The sequence below is a fragment of the Equus asinus genome, chromosome 3, assembly GCF_041296235.1.
Source record: "Equus asinus isolate D_3611 breed Donkey chromosome 3, EquAss-T2T_v2, whole genome shotgun sequence".
NCBI lineage: Eukaryota > Metazoa > Chordata > Mammalia > Perissodactyla > Equidae > Equus > Equus asinus.
Genome location: NC_091792.1, coordinates 45,023,629 through 45,045,205, shown reverse-complemented (window position 1 = coordinate 45,045,205; position 21,577 = coordinate 45,023,629). Strand labels below are relative to the sequence as shown.

The following is a 21,577-nucleotide window of genomic DNA, read 5'->3' as shown; positions in this document are numbered from 1 at the left end:
ATCTCAGTCAGAGGCTCACGATGTAGCGATATTCAGATAACAGTAAACCAACCCATAAAGTAAGAATAATTGCAATCCAAGGGCTAAAACGCACGCTGTCAAATTGTTCATCCTACAGATCCATTTCTAATTGACAGCTGTCCATCAGGCAACACTCTTGAGATACTCATCATCTCTAAGTCATGCCAAAAGACAATTTTAGCTGTCTCGATTTAGCATTAATTAAACAATTCTGAGATGAAATTACTTCTGGGGAATGATATCAAGCATAATGTGCAACTGGGACAGAGCAATTAATAGGTACAGGTATGTTGAAAGATATTTATACAAAATCTTAAGAATTCCACCCTAGATGGAAGTGATCAGAAGCTATTATATCATTTTAGCAGAACATCAACCGTTAGATGGTAAACTAGTCTCATGTGGATTCATGTGTTGCCTTTGAGGGATATAATAGGGACATTGAATTTAGTGATTTTCTGCAAAATTGACAGTATGAAGAAGACGAGAACAGGGTTAACAAGCTCAATTCCATCTATCTGTCTACTATCTATCTATCTATTATCACCATTATCATCATCTTATGCAATAAATACCAATTGACAGCATTTGTTAAGTGCAAACTCTGCGCAGAGCTCATTATTATTAATCTTGCCTTACTTAGTTCCCTCAAACCATTGTAACTGAAGATAGTCAAGTTTCGGATTTATTCTATCTAGATTGAGCCTACCTCATTCAAGACAGACATTACAAAAAGAGCAATATAGTCTGCTGATTGAGCTGGTGGATAGGACCTGGAAACTAAACTTGCTGTTTCATGTCTGGCAACCTGCATGCTCTCCAGCAGCCATCTTCCTTCCTTCTTTCCTTGCAAACCCATTGCACATGACCAGTCATTATAGTTAGGCTTCAGCTGCTTCAGGTTGATAGATTGCAGTTCAGCTCCTCTGCTGCAGTAGGAGACTTGCCTCTAATCCCAGCTCATTTGCGCGTGATTTAGCTTGTTCTTCACTCCATGGGGTCAACCCTACAGGAGGTTTAGCGCTCTTAGCCCTATGCTAACAATCCCAGTGTTCTCCCCTTTAGCCACTCTCAGTCTGCTGCTAATGCCTCTGTGTGGCTCACTTGAGACTACCCGATTTAGGCAAGGGGCATCTTCTACATGCTGGATGAAAGAATAAATTAGAAAAGTAAGAGTGGCTTGTTCCAGGAGTACCAGTAAAAGGTAGGGAGTTCTAGTCCCAGTTTTGCCACTGATTAGCCATGTAACCTCTGATAAGTCACTTAAATGCTCTGGTCCTCAGTTGCCTCACTTGTAAAACAAATAGCTGATCTTTTAGATGCATTATATTTCTGTCGTTTTATGAAATACAGCCATGCAGCACATTATGATGTTGTGGTCCATGATGGACCACATATCGATGGTGATCCCATAAGATTAGTGCCATACAACTTGGGTGTATATTAGGCTATACCATCTAGGTTTGTGTAAGTACACTCCATGATGTTCACATAACAAGGAAATCACAAGGAAACACACCTAACAATGCATTTCTCAGAATGTATACCTGTTGTTAAGCAACACATGACTGTAATACTCTACTTCAAAGTAATTTATAAATTAGTATGGAGACAGAATGCATGTATATGAGTTACCTAAAACACATTTTTATAAAATCTCTCAGTGATTGCAAATTGATGCCATGAACATAATCTAGTAAAGGAGATACAAGAGGGCATTAAGGAAACTGGTACAGAGAGCTAGGTGGGGTCAACTATGGAAGATTTTTTAGGTAAGAAAAATCTGTGTCATGAGTGTGGGAGACAGAGAAGGTCACGGACTGATAGAGGGTAGTAGAAACAACATTTCACTTCAAAGACAAGTGCATGCAAAGAATAAGCACATGCAAACAGTAGGTCTGGCTGAGTCTATGCCAGAAAATAACGAGAAACAGTTTTGGAGAGCTACAGGGTAATGAGTTGTTGGAGGGTGTCAGACATTAGGTTGATTAATTTAGATATCAGAAAGGAGGAAATAAAATTTGATATTAATTTCTGAACAATGAATTGATATAATCAAAAGGAGATTAATAAAAAAGACTAGTCTCATGACCATGTGATGCAAAAAATGAGAGAGAGCAGAGACTTCAGTCAGGGAGATGAGACTGCTGTGTAACAGATGTAAGTCAGCTCTTATGGCTTCGTGTGACTGGAAAGGCCTGCAAACACAAGCTATTGCCGGAAAGAACACAGTCTTAATCATGGTTAATCATGAACACACTTTGACTTTAGAAGAGGGATGTCTAATAAAAATACAAGGCATGGCACACATGCAATTTAAAATTTTCTAGTAGCCACATTAAAAAAATAAAAAGAAACAGGTGAAATTGATTTTAATAATATGTTTTATTTAACTCATTATATCCAAATTATTACCATTTCAACAGGTAGTCAATATAAAAATTATTAAAGGGATATTTTATTCCTTTCTTTTTACTGTCTTTTAAATCTGGTATGTATTTTACACATGCAGCACATCTCAATCTGGACTAGCTACATTTCAAGTGCTCAATAGCCACACGTCACTTGTGGCTACCATATTGCACAGTGCAGCTCTAGAGTATGGCACAAAAGGTTTCTCTAAGATTCTGTCAGGTTACATTTTATTATATTAAAAATAATCATCAGATATTACATGTATAAATATTTATAGTCCTTCAGAAGTTTTTAGATCTGATGGTCAAATAAAAATAATTGTTTCATAATTACGTAGAATTTTAATAAAAACAATGGAGACAACATAAGTTTGCCAGACTTAATTTTGTCAAGTAAAAACATTAATAACAGCAATAAAAGGCTTACTTACCATTATCTTTCACCATCATTTCATAAATGTAAGGACATTTGAATACCACAAAATGAAGGAAAATACAATGTTGAAACAGAACAGTTCTCTAAACTGAATACATTTAGTTTCATTAAAAATGATTACAGGGGCTGGCCCTATGGCCTAGTGGTTAAGTTTGGTGTGCTCTGCTTCAGTGGCTGGGGTTTGGTTCCTGGGTGTGGATCTACACCACTCATTCGTGGCCATGTTGTGGTGGCGACCCACATATAAAATAGAGGAAGACTGGCACAGATGTTAGCTCAGGGCAAATCTTCCTCAAGCAAAAAAACAGGGAAGATTGGCAATGGGGTTAGCTCAGGGTGACTCTTCCTCAGCAAAAAAAGAAAAAAAAAAAAAGAAAAAATTACATTGCCTTTATTTTTTCTCATTTCACTGCAGATGAGTAAAAATTCCCCAGACTCCGTCTATGGATCATGATGTGGGAACAACTGATCCAGTCCAGGCTCAAAGCCTCTCTGGTAGCACAAGTCCTTTAAAACCCTGGTAGACTGCCAATGGTTTCAACTTTGGGACACTCAGTTTGCTATTAATCAGGTTTTGAAGTCTTTTTCAATGAGTCCAGGCACTGCCTTTGTAGGTCTCCCTTTTGGCATCTGCTGGAGTCTCTAACCCTTAGTTTAAAGGCTGCTGTCTTGGTTTTCACTTCAAGGCCAGGAGAATGCTAGGTGGGTTCGTGTGGCAGAGTTTATGTCACACAACTCCATGATACATTCCAGTGATTGGCACTTGATGAAGGAGGGCCTTGTTACCTCTGTAATTCAGAGGTTGTCCTGTGGGGCATCTTGGAGAAAGGTTGGTTGGGAAGTCAGAGTTTCCTCATTTTTTTGGCCTCTTCCAGGTATTACCCTTCCTAGCCAGGGGACTAACTTTTGGTTTGGGTACAGAGCTGGATTTTTGCAATGCTGTGAAAAATATCATTATCTGCCTTATAGCGATCTTTGCAGAAAAAGCCTTTCTTAACAAAGTTGTTTTTCCCATTTGTTTTTAGAAGGTCTATCAGTCAGTATAGGCTGGATTATGCTGCGATAAAATGCAATCACAGAATCTCAGTCATTTGAATCAACAGAAATTTCTTTCTCCCTTTACATGACCATCATGGGTCAGTAGGGGCCTCTGATCATCATAGTCTCTCAGGTACCAGGCTGTTGGAGGTTCTGTATTGACACATGCATCCATGATCATCAAGGCAGGAAAAAGACAATATGGCAAATTGCACACTGGCTCTTAAAGATTCTATCTGGAAGTAATACACATCATGTCTCCTCACATTTTATTGGCTTGACTTCAAAGCGGTAAGGGAAGGACAGTCCAGCCCTGTGCCTAGAAGGAGGAGAGCAGAAATATTTTGATGAACAGTATGAATGACAACTTCAATCTGCCTTCCTGATCACCTGTAGGCATAATACACTAACCTCTTTTCCAAGAGAGACATTCCAGGAGTTACATCCAGTCACAGTACCAGGTTCATAGTTCAGGGTCTCTGGATGATGTATGGTAGGTAGTTTTGACAGGATACCTAGCTGTGGGTTCTCTTGACTAAACATTTCTGAATTAAAAAGACAAGTTATCTGCCCCCAATATGCAATGGTGAAACGGGGACAAGATAATTGCAATAACTGTTCTCAACAGAAAGGGGAAGGTTAGGAGAAACCTGCAGAGAGTTGTGTGTAGCAGATCTGAAACCCTGCTGGGCAGATGAGGTGAGGCATCTTACCTTGAGGATGGGGAATGCTCCTTGATTAGGCTGAGTCTGCTCCCTGGGAGGGGCTTCCTAGTCCGTTGTCCACTCTGGCATTTGGTCTGCACTCTGGATGACCTTCCTTTGCATTATCTGAATTCTCCACATCTAAAGTAGACACTCCGGAGAATATGCCCTCCAGTGTCTAGAGTTGGGGGCTAAGCAGACTTCACAGACTCCTTTTTGCCTTCAGTTGGTTGGGCACCCAAGGATTTCATTTTTTGGCTGAGGAAGATTTGCCCTGAGCTAATATCCACTGCCCACCTTCCTCTTTTTGTTTGTGAGCTGCTGCCACAGCATGGCCACCAATAGAGGAGTGGTGTAGGTCCACGCCTGGGAACCGAACCTGGGCCACTGAAGTGGAGCACACTAAACTTAACCACTGGCCTCCAAGGTTCTAGAACAATCACTGTTTTTTTTTTTAAAAAAAATTTCATTTTAGCTCAGGCTAATAGTCCTTGTAGTTGTACAAGTCTCTCAAGGACTTAGTTGTGTTTTTATTTATTTGGTGCTAATTAATTTCATGTGTTAATAGCCAACTCTATAGTTCTTTTCTTAGAAAAGTTTTGTGGACATAATTCCCTGATTTACTATGCTGCTTTTACTGCCCCCATGCCTCTCTCTTTCACTCTCCACTTAATATACAACCCAGCTGAGGTCATCAAGTCTCTATCTATCTGTCTCTGTTTCTGTCTGTCTCTTTCTCCTTCACTCTCTCTTTATTTTTTGTCTCTGATTCTCTCTACTTTATTACCTCAGACAGACTTTCTCTGTGTGGTTGAGATAATGGCTGCTGGTAATCCCTGGTTCTTATCTTTTCAGGTCCGTGATCCACGATCCCCAAAGCAAGGAAACATCTCCTAGTCTAATTAATGAGCTATTCGTGCAAGTCTATGATTTTAGGCTACATGTTCAGTGCTGAATTAAGCACTGTATCTGGGGGAACAGGGTCTTAAAATTATCTGAGACTAGATTATGTATTTATCTTGATGATTAGAAGGTAGTATAGGCCACATGAGCAGAAGATGGGGAACGGGGAGGATTGGTGGGCAGATCCACAGTCACCCACAATCCCAAAGTTCTTAGGCCAGTGAGTATAGAAGGAAATAGTACCAAGGCTGAAAAAGTCTTCAGAGATGTTCAGAGTTAGTGAGTACAGGCAATAGGCAGAGGAGGAGGTGAGAACTGAGGAAAAGAAAAATTGGCAAAGGAAAAGACAGATAAATGGATAACTAACGAATATAAGTTGAATGAGAATATTGTCAGGCTTTATGAGTTGGTGTATGTGGAGCTTGTGAAGAACATTAAAAGTAACTGCTATTATCACAATATCATAAATGTAAATATTATAAAGTAATATATAATTATGCCATTAAGTTTATGATTTTGTTATGTGAAGGCAGATCGATTTTGTCATATCACTTTCCTCCTGGTGAGGTAACACTCTTCAGACTGTGCTACTGACATAAGAAGGTGTTAGAATAAGAAATCCTAGTTGTGAAAACAAAAATGTGTTTCCCATTTCTCATTTAATCTTCTTTTAGAATTCCTAGAGTTCATCTGAGTTCCTGAGATTTCTAAATTATGTTCCAGATAACTGGCTATTGCTCATGTTAGCATGCCACGAAACAGCTCCAGGGGATTTCTCAGCTATTGTATCTTCCAGAGACTAATCAAACACAACAGACAAGTGGGTCTGGGTGTAAAAACTTAATGAAGACAGATTTTGGTGGCTCCTCATTCCTATCACGTTTATAGGTTGCTATTCACCTTTTGAAATGTGGAGTTGAGTTTTCTCTACAACTTGTCAATCTGTAAATATATCAAATACAAGTAGTCATGTATTTATAAAGGTCAAATATCTTACCAGATTGCTATAGGGGGATAAGAAATTTTCTCGGTGGAATATTGCGGGATGTGCAAGTGTTGGCACCAAGGGGAGGTAGAGAGGAGGTGCTAGAGAAATGGCAGCTTCAACCAGGCACAAAGAGGCAAATCCTGGAATAAAGCCAAGTGAGATCATGAGAATTCAAATTGGAAACACCAAGAATGAAACAGGGACTTGACAAAAGCTTAGTGGACTATTGGGCACTAATGATTGATACAGAGGGAAAAGGGCAGGCAGGAGGAGGATGAGGCTCTGGAAGTGAAAGTGAAATGGGTCAACCTGGTGTGCTGGACCTCTTGTCTCTGAGACTATTATTAGCCAACTGATGGGACACCTTAGACATTCTGTCTGGTACCTGATATCCAGTGATTGGCTGGAGGAGAGGAGCCTGGGAAGATAGTGATGCATTAAAGGATCAGGAAGAGTAGAGTTGGAGAGAAGATGAATCCACATGTATTATGTCAAATTAGTCAATTGATGGGAAACTTTATTTACTTGCATATCCTTGATGATCAATATTGGATTCGCCTTTTTTTTTTCTCTAGGATAAATAGTAATTATTCTTTAACTCCAGCAATTTATTCATTTTTGTTAATTTTGCCCAAGTGCTTTCTAAGTCTCCACATCACAGTAGTAATTTATATGCTTTTGAAAGCCTGGGAGAATTGGTGTTCCCAGCTTCATTAAAATAAGTATCTGAGCAGGATTGTTATTAAGACCATGCTTGATTATTAAATGATGCAATAAGAAAAGCAACCCAAAGTCCCAAAAAGTAGCCTTGTCCGAAGGTATCCTTGTTACCACAAAGTTCCCTTTATTTGCACTAGTCAACGTGTAGTAGACGAGCTGGTATTGAGAGAGCTGAACAATGAGAGGCAGTAAACAAATATATGTTGCTAATTTTTCAAAGTGCTTCACATAAACATTTTTAATATACAGGACCTAAAACCAATTAAAATTAAATTCTTAGGCACACATGTTTAATGATTTGCAATTTCAAATCTTCAACTAATGAATGAAAAATATTTCCTTTGGATGTTAAGTTACATCATAAGATTTAGGAAACTAATGTGGGGTATTAGTTTATTACAAGAGCTAATCTTATTTTTTCTCTAATCTAGTATGTATTTAGGACTCTAAAAGTAAATTTATTTTTGATTAAATGCTATTTCTTACGTTATCACATAAATGGTGATATAATAATAGATAGTGCAAATAGGGTATTTAAAAAAATGTGGCTTTGTTTTAACAGGAGGTACAAGCTATTGGTGGCAAACCACACCCATATAATCACATCTGACTTTAGAAAAACTTAACTTGATATGTAGTCAGAGTTCGCTTTGCAATTTTTGGAAAATCTATAAACATATGTGAAGTCAATTTTAATTTAGTTGTTTTTTGAAAGGTAATGCAGTGTCTTTAATTTTGTGTTATTCTGAAATGAAAGACACATACGTTCTTTGGAAAACTGTCTGCAAGCTAAAATAAAGAGCTGTGCTGAAAGTTACAAATATGAAGGCAAAAATAGATACAGTATAATAATGTTAGACATGTTTCTGACAGTTTGAAAAATAGGTATTTGTAATATTACTGATGAAAATTCTTTTAAGAAATATTGTGAGAGCATGATAAGATAAATTTCAGAGTCAGAAGCATGAGTGTTTTAATTTTCTTTCGTAGTAATTTAACGTTATTTTTGTAACAATTTTTGTTTCTTATTGGACCTCGAGGACAGTCTATAACAGTGGTTTTCATCGTATGGGTCTGGGAACTGGTTAGAAATACAAATTCTCAGGCTCCAGCCGCATCTACTGAAGCAGAAACTTAGGAGTGGAGCCCAGCAGTCTACAGTTTAACAGGACTTCCAGGTGATTCTGATACACACTCAAGTTTGAGAACCAGTGGTCTAGAAGGAATGAGATCTTTCTTGTCTCACTTGAGACAGGAAAAAATAATAAAGAATTTTTGTCCTTGGGCATCGGTCCTGTTTCTTTGAATGAGTAAAACCAAGTTGCTGAAGAACATCCACCAGCACTGACCATTAGACAAAAACAATGAGAGTTCCTCTTAGGGTGGCTTTCCAAGTTGGCAATTAGGAAGACAAATCACAGTAATGAGGCAAGAGGACTGCAGAGAAAAAGCACATTTATTTAATTTCCAGAAAAATGAATTTTTGAAAATGGTTAAAAATGGTCACTGGGCTTTGTGCCAGGTGCTAGAAAGAAATCAAGGTGGTCTAGAAGAAGATGGATCAGTGACCTAAAATAAAAGCTATTTGTCTTTTTAATTGTTTATTTTGGGAAAACATCTTAAGAATCTATGAAAGGATTCAAGAATGTTAAATATTCTGTTAAATCAGTAACTAGGGAGCAATAGGGAAAAATATGTGTGTATACTAGAGACAGAGACTGGTTTTACATTGCCTATTTTGGATGGGAACAAGAAAATCTTGTATTTTGAACAGAATCCATGAGGCCCAGTGATTCTAGAAAGTTCTGCTATGAAGACCTAAAGCCAAGCTCTATTGTTGGAACAAACCTGGGCCTGTTGTATCTTTAATTCCAAGTTAAACATCTGTTCTTAGGTCACGTTGTCATTTTAAGCACGGTGAGGCAAATGCAATTGTGAAGATCTCTTGCAGAGGGACTCGAGTAGTTATAGGAGTAGGGAGTATTGCCAAATGTCATATTGCACCCCCGTGAAATATTTACCAAACTAATTTACATAAATTACTTTATTTGAAAAAATATACACAGTTCTTAAAGAATCTCCAAGTTATTGCATGGCTTCTCCCGCTGAATTACTAAAGTGATTCCAATTGTTTAAATAGGCGTTGGTCACTGGCTGAACAGATTTTCTTTGTTTAGAAGCAAATGATATAAGTAATAGTTACTGAAAGTGTAGTGTATAAAGAGGTTCGTCCTTGCTGAGTTCTGAACTTTAATTTATAGGTAATACCTACCTATGCTATTTAAAAGAGGTTTCAGAATTTTGCAGTTAAAAGAAATTGTGTGATTTGGGATTTAAGTTGAAAATGTCTAATTTGAAAAGGTAGGAATACACACACAGACAGAAAAAGATAAGTATTGGATGATATCACTTATATGTGGAATCTAAAAAAGCTGAACTCGTAGAAACAGAGTAAAATGGTGGTTACCAGGGGCTAGGACATGGGGTAATTGGAGAGATGTTGTTTAAGGGTACAAACCTGCAGCTGGAAGATGAATAAGTTCTGGAGATCTAATGCACAGCATGGTGATTATAGTAAATAATACTGTATTATATATAGTCGTGTGCTGCATGATGACGTTTCAGTCAATGTCAAACAGCATAAACGGTGGTGGTCCCATAAGATTATAATCGAACTGAAAAATTCCTATCACCTAGTGATGATGTAGCCATTTTAACACAGTAGTACAATTCATTACTCACACGTCTGTGAGGATACTGGTGTAAACAAACTTACTGTGCGGCCGGTTGTATAAAACTATAGCGCATACAATTATGTACAGTACATAATATTGAATAACAATAATAAACAATTACGTTATTGGTTTATGTATTTATTATACTATACTTTTTATCATTATTTTAGTGAGTACTCTTGTAAAAAGTTCACTGTAAAGCAGTTTGCTGTGTTATGCCAGCAGCAGCCTCATACATCTCATGTTTACTGCCTCTCTTGATTGCATCATTTTCTCTTGTGCTTGATTTAATCTCATGTTGTTTTCTTCATTATTGTCCCTAAGCATACAAAATCCACTGCTAATGTTGCCAGTAAGAGGCCACGTAGAGTGATTCACCTGGAAATGAAAAGTGATTAAGGCCTACGGAGGTGGAAAATCAGTGATGGTTATTGCTTGCCAGTCAGGCATGTCCCATTCCACCATAGCTGCCATCTTGAAGTGCAAGAACAAAGTGACAGAAGCTGTTCACTGTTTCACTAAAGGCAATAAGACTAACAAAAATTTGAAAAGAGTGTATTTCAGATGTGGAGAAACTTCTAATGACCTGGATTGAAGACCAGACACAGAAGTGTAGCCCTATCAGCACCATCATGATCGTGGCCAAAGCAAATAGTTTGTTTGCAATGTTGAAAGAAAAGGCTGGATGCAACTATGATATTGGATTTACCTCTAGCTCTGGATAGTTTAAACAATTCAAGAATCGTTATTCACCAGATAATGTGATAGTGAATGGTGGGTCTGTGAGTGCTGATGTGAAGGCAGCTGAAGAATTTTTGGAAACTCTAGATTAGCTGATTGTGGAGGAAAATTACTTGCCAGAGCAATTATTCAATATGGATGAAACCTCTCTATTCTGAACATGGAAGCATGAAAGGACTTTCATCCACAAGGAGGCCAAATCAACGCTAGACCTCAAGGCTTTTAAGGAGGGGATAACAGCCACTTGGGGGCAATGTTGCAGGCTACAAATTGAAACCCTTCCTGATCTAGCCCAGCGACAACCCCATGGCCTTCATACATATCAACAAGCACACACGTTCAGTGTACTACAGGAGCAGTAAGAAGTCATGGATGACCCAGCTCCTCTTCCAAGATGCCCTCCTGAAATGCTAGGCCAGCAAAATGGAGAAGTACTATTTGGAGAATAACATACCTTTTAAGATTTTGCTTACTGTTGATAATATTCCTGGTCACCCTTCTTTTATTCATGATCTTTATCCCAATACCAAAGTGGTGTTTCTCCCTCCAAACACCACCTCTTTGATCCAACCAATAGGTTAACAAGTTATAGCAGCTTTTAAAGCTTACTACCTGAGGAGGACCTTTGCCCAGGCTACTGCTGCAACTGAGGCAGACACTGAGAAGACACTGATGTAATTCTGGAAGGATTACAACATCTGTGACTGCCTCAAGTACCTTGCTTGGGTCTGGAGTGATGTCACTAAGCAGTGTATGAATGGCATCTGGAAAAAGGCACTCAAGAGGTTCATCCATAACTTCCAAGGGTTTCCCGAGGATGAGGGATTGCAAAAATCAGCAAGGCTGTGGTTGAGATGACAAACAACTTTACCCTGGGTGTGGGTGAGGATGGTATTGAGCAGCTCCTACAAGGGGTTCCTGAGGAACTGACTAATGAGGAGTTGTTGGAACTGGAACAGGAGCACATAGTTGAAGAAGAGGCAAGAGAAAGGGAAATTGCAGGAGAAAAAAAGAAGAACCTCCAAGGAAATTCACAATGAAAGGTTTAGCAGAAGCTTTGCAGACCTCAACATCTCCTTAAAAAGTTTGAAAACATGGACCCCAACACCAAAAGGCTTTCATTTATAGAGAGGAATTTCATGATGCATTATATGCTTAGAAGCAAATCTATGATGAAAAAAGGAAACAGATCACTATGGACATATATCTGAAAAGAGTGATACTTCCTCAACAGGAGCCTCAGGCGAGTCCTTAAGGAGCCATTCCAGGAGAAGGCGTTGTTATCATAGGAGATGACAGCTCCATACATGTTATTGCCCCTGAAGACCTTCCAGTGGGACAAGATGTGGAGGTGGAAGACAGGGATATTGATGATGCTGACCCTGTGTAGGCTTAGTCTAATGTGTGTGCTCGTGTCTTATTTTTTAACAAAAGTTGTTAAAAAGTAAAAAAAAAATAAGTTTTTTAAAAATAGAAAATAGCTGATAGAATAAAGATATAAAGAAAGAAAAATATGTATATATTTTTTGCTAAGGAAGATTTGCTGTGAGCTAACATCTGTGCCAATCTTCCTCTATTTTGTGTGTAGGTTGCTGCCACAGTGTGGCTGATGAGTGGTGTAGGTCCATGCCTGGGATCCGAACCTGCAAACCCAGGCCACAGAAGTGGAGCACTCTGAACTCAACCAGTACGCCATGGGACTGGCCCCAAGAAAATATTTTTGTATAGTACAATGTATTTGTTTTAAGCTAAATATTATTATAAAAGAGTCAAAAAGTTTAAAAAATTTTTAAAGTAAAAAAGTTACAGTAAGCTAAGGTTAATTTATTATTGAATAAAGAAAGTTATTTTTAAAATAAATTTAGTGTAGCCTAAGTGCACAGTTTATGAAGTCTACAGTAGTGTACAGTAATGGCCTGGGCCTTCACTTTCACTCACCACTCACTCACTGACTCACCCAGAGCAACTTCCAGTTCTGCAAGCTCCGTTTGTGGTAAGTGCCCTATTCAGTTGTACCATTTTTTATCTTTTATACTGTATTATTACTTATTTTTTTGAGGACGATTAGCCCTGAGCTAACATCCGTCACCAATCCTCCTCTTTTTGCTGAGGAGGATTGGCCCTAAGCGCACACCATGCTCATCTTCCTCTATTTTATATGTGGGACACCTGCCACGGCATGGCTTGATAAGCAGTGCATAAGTTCACACTCGGGCTCTGAACCAGCCAACCTCCGTCACCGAAGCAGAATGTGCGAACTTAACCACTGTGCCACTGGGCTGGCCCATTTATACTGCATTTTTACTGTACATTTTCTGTGTTTGGGTATGTGTAAATACACAAATACCATCGTGTTACAGTTGTCTACAGTATTTAGTACAGTGACATGCTGTCCAGGTTTGTAGCCCAGGAGCAACAGGCTAGACCACTTAGCCTAGGTGTGTGGTGGGCTATACCATCTAGGACCGTGTAAGTACATCCTATGATGTTCATACAATGATGAAATTGCCTAATGATGCACTTGTCAGAATTTATCCCCGTCATTAAGCGATGCACGACTGTACTTCAAAATTGCTAAGAGACTAGGTCTTAAATGTTCTCAACACAAAAAGAGAAATGGTAATTATGTGATGTGGTAAAGCTAGAGCTGTGGTGGTAATCATATTGCGATTTATAAACGTATCAAATCAGCACGTTGTGCACCTTAAATTTATACAATATTATATGTAAACTATATCTCAATCAGAAAAGAATAGGGCTGGCCCTGTGGTCTAGTGGTTAAGTTCGGTGTGGTCCACTTTGGTGGCCCGGGTTCAGCTCCTGGGCGTGCACTTACACCACTTGTCAGTGGTCATGCTGTGATGACAACCCACATACAAGACAGGAAGATTGGCACAGATGTTAGCTTAGGGTGACTCTTCCCCAGTCAAAAAAAAAAAAAAAAAAAAAGGCTGAGATGGATTTTTTTTTTGAGCTCAAATAAGAGGTGGTTATGAGACCAATGCAGGAAATGTTACCTTCCTTTATTTTTCTAAATAAATTAAATCTGTTTCTATGTCCACTCTCTCCTGGCTTCATCCTTCCCTTCACTGAACAGCACAGGAATCCTGGACCCTGGATGTCCAGGGTGGTCACCATAGTTACCATTGGTTTTTTGCTGTGTGATTTCTAATGTCAGCAATTTTGCAGCTCTGTTTCTTGAGACAATGATGCTGCTTTCAGGGCCCAGCTCCTCTGTCAGTTTGACATTTGCCCTTGGTCTCAAAGCCAAGTGAGTAAGGCTCAGAACCCAGTTCTACTTTCTCCGTTAGAACTTCTCTTCCCTCTTGAGATGCTGCTTATGAGTTGGGCACATGTCCCAGCACTTACAGAGCCTGCCATTCCATGGACCTCCCCGTCTTGCAGAAACCAAACGCCTCACACGAGCCTCAAATTCTCTCCCTCTTGTGGTCTAGAGTAGCTGGTCTCCCTACATTTCCCTCAGGGGCCACTGAACTCCAGCATTTCTTGGATTGGCCCAGAAAGGCTTTTCTTTTTTGGTGAGGAAGATTGGCCCTGAGCTCACACCTTTGCCAATCTTCCTCTTTTTGCTTGAGGAAGAGTGGCCCTGAGCTAACATCTGTGTCAATCTTCCTCTATTTTGTATGTGGGACATGGCCACAGCATGGCTTGATGAGCGGTATAGGTCTGTTGCCTGGGATCCGAACCTGGGAACGTGGGCCACCAAAGCGGTGTGCACCAAACTTAATCACTAGGCCGTGAGGCAGGCCCCAAGAAGGCTTTTTTTTTAAAAGGAGAACTTTCTAAAATACAAAGAGGTAATTTTTCTTCTCCTGCAAATCAATTTAAGACTGAGAACAGAAAGATTTGGTCATTCTTTAGGAAAAGGGAGTTCAGTGAGTCACAAAGGGAGTACAAAGTGAGTGCATCACATCTAGGACTGAGGAAATGTGGTGCTGACAGCCCCAGAGGCTCACTTTCCTTTCTAACCGGAACTTGTTTTGAAAGCAGGTAGTGGCTTCTAAGAAACACCAATGACCTAGGAGACCAACATATCCTTTCTTACTCCTGTCACTTCCATATCCTAACTAACCATTTACCCCGAACATCATGACATAGAAGGAAAGTGAAAGCAGGGCGACTCACAGTTCCTTTTCTTTTCAGTCCTTTCTTATTTTTCAGTAAGCCAAAGGCAGAGAGTATTGGTAAAATTGGTAAAATGTATCAAGCAGTGAAATAAAAACAGTGAAATTAGTTTTATACAATGTTTCCACTGTTTTGCTAAGTATTAATGTATGAGCTAGGAAACACAAATCATGTAATTTTGGTGATTTCACATATGAGTTAAATGTTCTTATATTTGTATTTAAAGCCAGCATTGTCCAATATAAAGATGGATGGCAAAATTCATGCTAATAATTTAAAATTTTGATTTTTCTTTAACTAGAACAACATTAAATAAAAAATAAAAACACGGTGACAAGTCGAGAGAGACCGAGAGAGAGAGAAATCAAAGAGAGAGAGACAGTGGAAGAAAGCAAAAGGCTTTATATTTTTGTACCTTTTAACGGTAGCTTCCCCTACTTTTTCAAGAGTCCTACCTTTTCATTTTGTATTGGGCTTTGCAAATTATGTAGCTGGCCCTGTGCCTGTGCCAACATTAAACTGTGCATAGACGTCAGCTTTCATTTTTCTTTCCTTGGCTCTCGAGTCTGTTCGTGAACAAGGACATGGCAGCCACTTTGGAAATACTGCTGTCCCCCACAGTATTCATTCAAGATGAATCTTTAAAAAATGCATCAGTGTACAAGCCATCTGATTGCAGAGACCATCTTCTACCTGCACTGTTTAATACATAGAAATTCTTTTCCTTGTTGTCAGGTTGACGTGTTTGTCACATCTGCATCTCAGAAGGTGAATTTAATATTGTAAACTCTAACTTAAATATTTTTATGAATATCTGAGATTGGAAGTGTAAAATACTTTTCCCAAGGTGGGGTTTCTTCCTATTTTGCAGTTTATTTATAGGAAACAGTAAGCATGGCTTAAACACTAAAAAGAAGAAAACATGTCTATATTCCATCATGTAATTTTCTATAATAATTCTAAGAAATAATATATTTTATTGGAGATGAGTGTGTAGCATCATGTTAAAATTGCTGAAATGACTTATCTTGTTTAATGACTTTAATGTTGTAACTCAAATTGGCTAGTAAAGCAACTTCATTTTTCCTCAGTAAATATTTACAGCCAAAGTGGCTTAGCGCATTTTGTTTCACAGCATTTGGCACATAATAAAGACCTTTTGAATTGTCTAATTTGGTTGGCTTTTTTAGATTCAGCAATTTTTGACAACTACTACATGTGTTCCCATCTAGCATTATAGACTATAGACTAAAAGAAAAGGTGTATATCACATAAATAATCATTATTTTTATTAGTGGAAAAGAAACCTGACTAATGAGCATAAATTTCAGTGACTAATCCTTTAGTTACTGTGTTGTTTAGTTATCTGTTTTGTTTTTCTCCTCTTCCTTTTTATCTGTATTCTGTAGTGGCACTCTGCCTGAGTTGTTATTTGTAGTGTTAGGACATAAATGGGAAAACATTTGCTCACTTGTTTATTGAGTCATTCAATCAAAAACCGTTTATGGACCAACTGGATCTAATCTATTTTTGGTACAGGAAAGGCAAAAATCAAGTTTAAAAAATTGCAGATTGTCTCCAATAACTGTCAGTCAAATAATCACTCAATAATTATATTATATTCCTTATGTTTCAGCACTGGGAACTCAGGGTTCCTGCCCATGGGGAGCTTTCTTTTTCGCAGTGGAGCTACACAATAAACACGTCTGTGAGCTGGAGGCAAGTGGTCAGAGAAGGCCTCGCTGAGAGTTGACATTCGAGCTGTACCCTGAATGGCAAAAGGGGCGATTTCATACTTGTCACCCTTTCTTCTCTTGGAACCAGCCCTGCATCTTTCTACTTCTACTCTCTTCTCCTCCTTTCTTCAAGCTCCATCTCGGCTCCTGATTCTCTTTCTGTGCATGAACACTTTATTCTTCAGGGTATGCTTCGTAGAGATCTTTAGTTCTTAATTGACACCTTTGAAAAGGTTCACTACCTATTCAGGTAACGGATTTTTGAGAATCTGAAGGAAGACGTAAATCCTATTCCCAGATAAAAGGAACATGCTCACAAAATCTTATATAATTTTTAGGAAATTAAAAGAACTCCCTGTAGAATGCGCATGGGAACTCCAGGGGCACCTGGAGCCCAAGTTGGGAATCTCTCCTTTACCTGCTCTTCCTGGTCAACTTCAACCACAGCTACGGTGTTAGTCACACCAACAACTCCAAAATCTGTGTCCTCAGGCCAGCTTCAGCTCTGTATATCTGACTGCCTTCCAGACATTTCCACTGCACGTCCCAAGCCGTCTCAACTCAGCATGTTTAACAGGGAACATACTTCTCCCCCAGTCACCACCATTTCTTCCTTCCTCTTCCCCCTTCTGCCTTTTTCTACATGTTGTGTCTTCGTGAACAGCTACATCGTTCACTGAGCTGTGTGGTCTAGAATCCTGGGTGTCTGCTGGCATTTCTGTCCCTCTTCCTGTGCATTCTGAATCAACCATCCTTTCTTGTTCCAAGAAGCTGCCGCATCTATCATCCTTTCTTCATTCTCAATGCCACATTTGCTCTGTAATTCTACTCTCATTGCCTGTAGCTATGCCTTTTAATCTCCTTCTTGGACACTATCAGAGAGTGGGGGTAGGATAGAAGCTATTCAGAGAAATGAGGGAGTTTGCTGATTTGGGATTGCTGAGTAGCACTGGTGGTCTAGGCAGGCATCACTAAAAAGGAATTTGCTCCCTTTTTCCTGACTTAAATCTTCCATGAAAGTGGAAGAGTTACAAAGTTATAAATGAATAATGTTTTTTCCCCCTAACCCAAAGACAGTTATTAGTTTTTTCATTGTCTTTTCATTGACCAGTAAAACAGGTTCACTTCTTTTAATTTCCACATATTTTCATCTGTATTTCTCTTTTGAATCCTTTCAATATTTTCCTCATACATGTTAATGTTTAATTCAGAACTAGATGTTGATCCTGATAACTTCATCTATTCAACAATTATATATTCTTTGCCCTCAAAAAATTGGAAATCTTGTGGTAGGAGGTTGTTAGGGAATGTAGATTATAATTACACATGATACGATTAGGCAAAACAATTTAAGGCAATACAATAGAGAATTTAATTAAAACATTGATAAAAATATATGATCAATATGTCTGGCATTGAGATGAGTAGAAAAAAGTGAGACCAATGATAAACTATTGATTACGGGTTGACTATACGCAGATCAGTGATTCCTGGTTTCAGGGGAAACTACTGCGGCCGTTAAAAGAATGGCCGCCTGAGAAGACTCCTTTCCTGTGACGCTTCCACCTGTGCTTTAGTCTTGAGCTGCGCTCTGAGGAGGCACCCTGAGGAAAGAGCTGTGCTCTGATTTTCCCCCAAGTGGAATGAAATCTGGGCTCTTATCTCTCACTTCCACAGAAGCAATCTGGTTTCATTTGTTTTACGTATTTGTCTTCTCTATAAGATTGCATTTAAATGTGGGGTGTCAGGAAAGAAAAAGAAGGGAAATCATTGTCATGGATGATGTAAATAACTCTCTACCCAAAATGTTTCTTTTGATTGTTTGGATCCTTCCCTCAAAATTCAGAATGTTAAAATTTTATTCCAGGTAGCATTATTTGTGTTTACTGTATGACTTTATGATGTGTCTGTTGAGAGTTCTAAGGTTTACAAGATTTTAATGTTTGAGTCTTAAGTGAAAAATTTCTTTCATTTTTCCTAGCTGTAATTTTGGAGAATCATAGACTTTAGCGGTGAAAGAAAACCCAAGGCAATGTCTGGGCCACCTTTCTGACTTTGGTGGGTAAGTTATAATTATCTCCATTTTACAGATGTCATATTCAAGACTCAGAGAAATGACTTGTCCAAGAATGAGTGCCAATGAAATTAGATCTTACATGTACATTTGTATAGATTTTTCATTAAATATGCTTGAGTATTCTCATCTTGAACACTTTGCTAACATCCAGCAAATATGAACAAATCAGTTGATTAAATTGCCACAATTTCAATATGGGGGTAATATATTACTTGTTTGCTAGGTGTCATCATTTTTTTATTTCTTTAATAACTATTTTCCTTTTTTCTTTTCTTTAATAGGAAGTGGCTCTCATTTTGTCGTTACTGCTCCCTTGCAGCCACCTAAAAGACTATACACTTCAGGAAGGCATTGGAAACCCATCTTACATCTTTCTTTTTCCTAGTGCCACTTGCTGATCATAGTACCTCCTGATTACATCTTATCTCTGCCCTTCTGAGGCTTATCCTATCTGCTACCCCTCTCTCTGCTTCTCTATGTTGCTGTCATTTATCACCCTCCCAGTTGCTTGCTCTCATTCAATGAAGACTAACCAACTAGCTAATTCTCTTCCTCTCTACCTTAAGTCTTACCATTATCCTGGGTTACTTCCAGGTCTATATGAACAACCCATAGCATTTTCTACAAGTTTCTTGACTTTTTCGCTTCCATTAACTTTCCTTTCTACTTCACTTTAGCCGACTCTCTGTAGATAGATATATCTCAGACATCACCTAGAATTGTTCCACCTCTGACTAAAAACAAACATCCCATTTTGGATCAATCCACCAGTCTTTCTAGATACCTTATTGACGTGGTCTTCAATCTATACCCTTCAACCTTATAGGAAATTTGTGACTGAGGCAGCTAGCTATGTATCAAAGATTCATGTTCTCTTTCCTTAATGCAGGGTTTATGCTAGAAAGTGGCTGCCCAGCCAAGTATTATATTTCTTAGCTCCTCTTGCATTTAGGTGGAGGTCCTAATTCTTGCCAAAGACCCTGAGTGTAAGTGATGTGTGATAATTCCAAGTCCAGGTGGTTAAGAAGAAAATGTACTTTCTCCAGGTTGCTGGCTGAATGTCATGCCCATATGTGACCTTGGAAAGCATATGTTGAAAATATCAGGTCACCTGTTAACCTAGGGCTTGGAATGACTGTCGAAGCAGAACCCCTCATCTATCTTAATCAGGAACACTCAAGTGAGCAAGTTATTGTATTAAGTAATTTAAATATTGGTGTTTGTTATAACAGCCAGTATTGCTCTGATTATTATTAATAACTAAGTATCTATTTCCTTAAGCTTCCCCTGTCAACCTTCTTCACACTTTTCTGTACTCAGTTTTGATTCCTTGGCTAACTCTGTCTTGCTAATCTTGAACCACGTGAACCTTTGTCTTTATCTCCCTCCTGCTGAGAAAAATCACAGACTGGGATTAGTCTAACTATGTGCTATTTTGCTGATGTCTCTGCTATTCTGGGCTGCTGGAGAATATTGCATAACTATGTAGATTTGCATCACTACAAATTCATTGTCTCCAACCTCACATAAGTACTCAAGTCTACACAATTTTTCTATTTTCTCAAGTCAACTTGCTTTCGTATTCTCCTTAAAGGTTACTTCAAGCATCTATACTCAGCCCATTCTTCAGCCCACTGCAGTCTTTATGCACCGCCATGACCCCCTAAACTTGAGCAGTGTTGATCTCTCCCTCTCTCTTGGTGCGCTCTTCCCTTAGCTTCTGTGATAACCCACGTTCCCGGTCTCTCTTTGTTTTTTCGCTTTCTCATTCACATTCCCTTTGAGAACTTCTATTCCTCTACCCCTTCTTGAATGTTGGTGTTCCTAAAAGTTCTATACAAGGCTCTTCTCTATGTAGTATAATCTTCATCTCTTCCCATGGCTATAAGCTTGTTCCATATGCTGGTAACTCCCAAAATTTTATCTTCAAGTCCTGTCTTCCTCCTAAGCTTGAGAGACTTTATTTCCAGCAACCAGCTACATATTTACATGCATATGCTCACAGCACCTCGAAGTCAGCACGTCCTGAAGTGAGAACATCATCTTCTGTGCCGGTCTGCCTCTTCTGTGAAACACTGGAAATAGCACCATGACCCACCTTACTGCCTATGCTGGAAATTGGGTATGTGACTTCTCTTTTTCTTGTCCAAGTTGTCAGTCCTAACAATATGTTGAATCTATCTACTTCTCTTTACTCTACCACCCCTTCTTTACTGAAGGCACGCTCGTCCGTTTGGATTATTCTGACAGCCACCAAGTTGGTCTCCCTGCCTCAGTCTTGAAGTCTGAATGATTGCTCTTAAATGCTAATTATATCGTGTTACTCTCTTGCTCAAAAGTCTTTAATGGTTCTTCAATGATTTAAGAATAAAATAGCAGTAAGTAGACACCAATACATTGATATTGAAAGCCTAAACAGACCTAATTATGCACATTTGTTGATCATCAGCAAACATTGTTCCATAGATTGATATTAGCAACAACATTAGTATAACTATCTTTTATGGTCTAAATTAGCTATTAGCTTTTTTGCAGAAACAGTGTCATTTATTCTTTCCTGAAATTTTTGAATCATTCTTCTCTCAGTTGTTGAAAAAGGAATCTTAAAATCTCCAACTTTGGTTCTAGAATTTTCTATTGCTCCTTTAATTGTCAGTTTTTTATTCATGTATTTTAAAACTCTGTTATTATGCACATATACATTTATGATTATTATATCTAATATACCGGTCCTTTTACCATTATGAAATGTCCCTCCTTATCTCTGATAATACTCCTTGTCTTGAAATCTAATTTATCTGATGTTAATATAGACACCCTACACTTTCTCATGCTTGCAGTTTGCATAGCATATTTTCTCCAACTATTTAATTTCAATCTATTTGCATATTTATATTTAAAGTGCACCTCCTTAAAAT

General features: G+C 38.6%; 1 long non-coding RNA gene across 5 annotated transcripts in view; it reads left to right on the top strand.

The window, feature by feature from the left end:
* Nucleotides 1-21,577, top strand: part of LOC106831262 (uncharacterized) — a 60,173-nt gene that overhangs the window by 16,073 nt on the left and 22,523 nt on the right. For 2 of the 5 annotated variants that reach the window (XR_011501997.1, XR_011501998.1), the window contains exons 2-6: nucleotides 10,284-12,102; nucleotides 12,289-12,693; nucleotides 16,483-16,565; nucleotides 18,564-18,644; nucleotides 18,941-20,781. This is a non-coding gene — a long non-coding RNA (uncharacterized lncRNA). The remainder of the gene's footprint in view (nucleotides 1-10,283; nucleotides 12,103-12,288; nucleotides 12,694-16,482; nucleotides 16,566-18,563; nucleotides 18,645-18,940; nucleotides 20,782-21,577) is intronic. The other 3 variants (XR_011501996.1, XR_011501999.1, XR_001398133.3) reach the window with 3 other exon arrangements.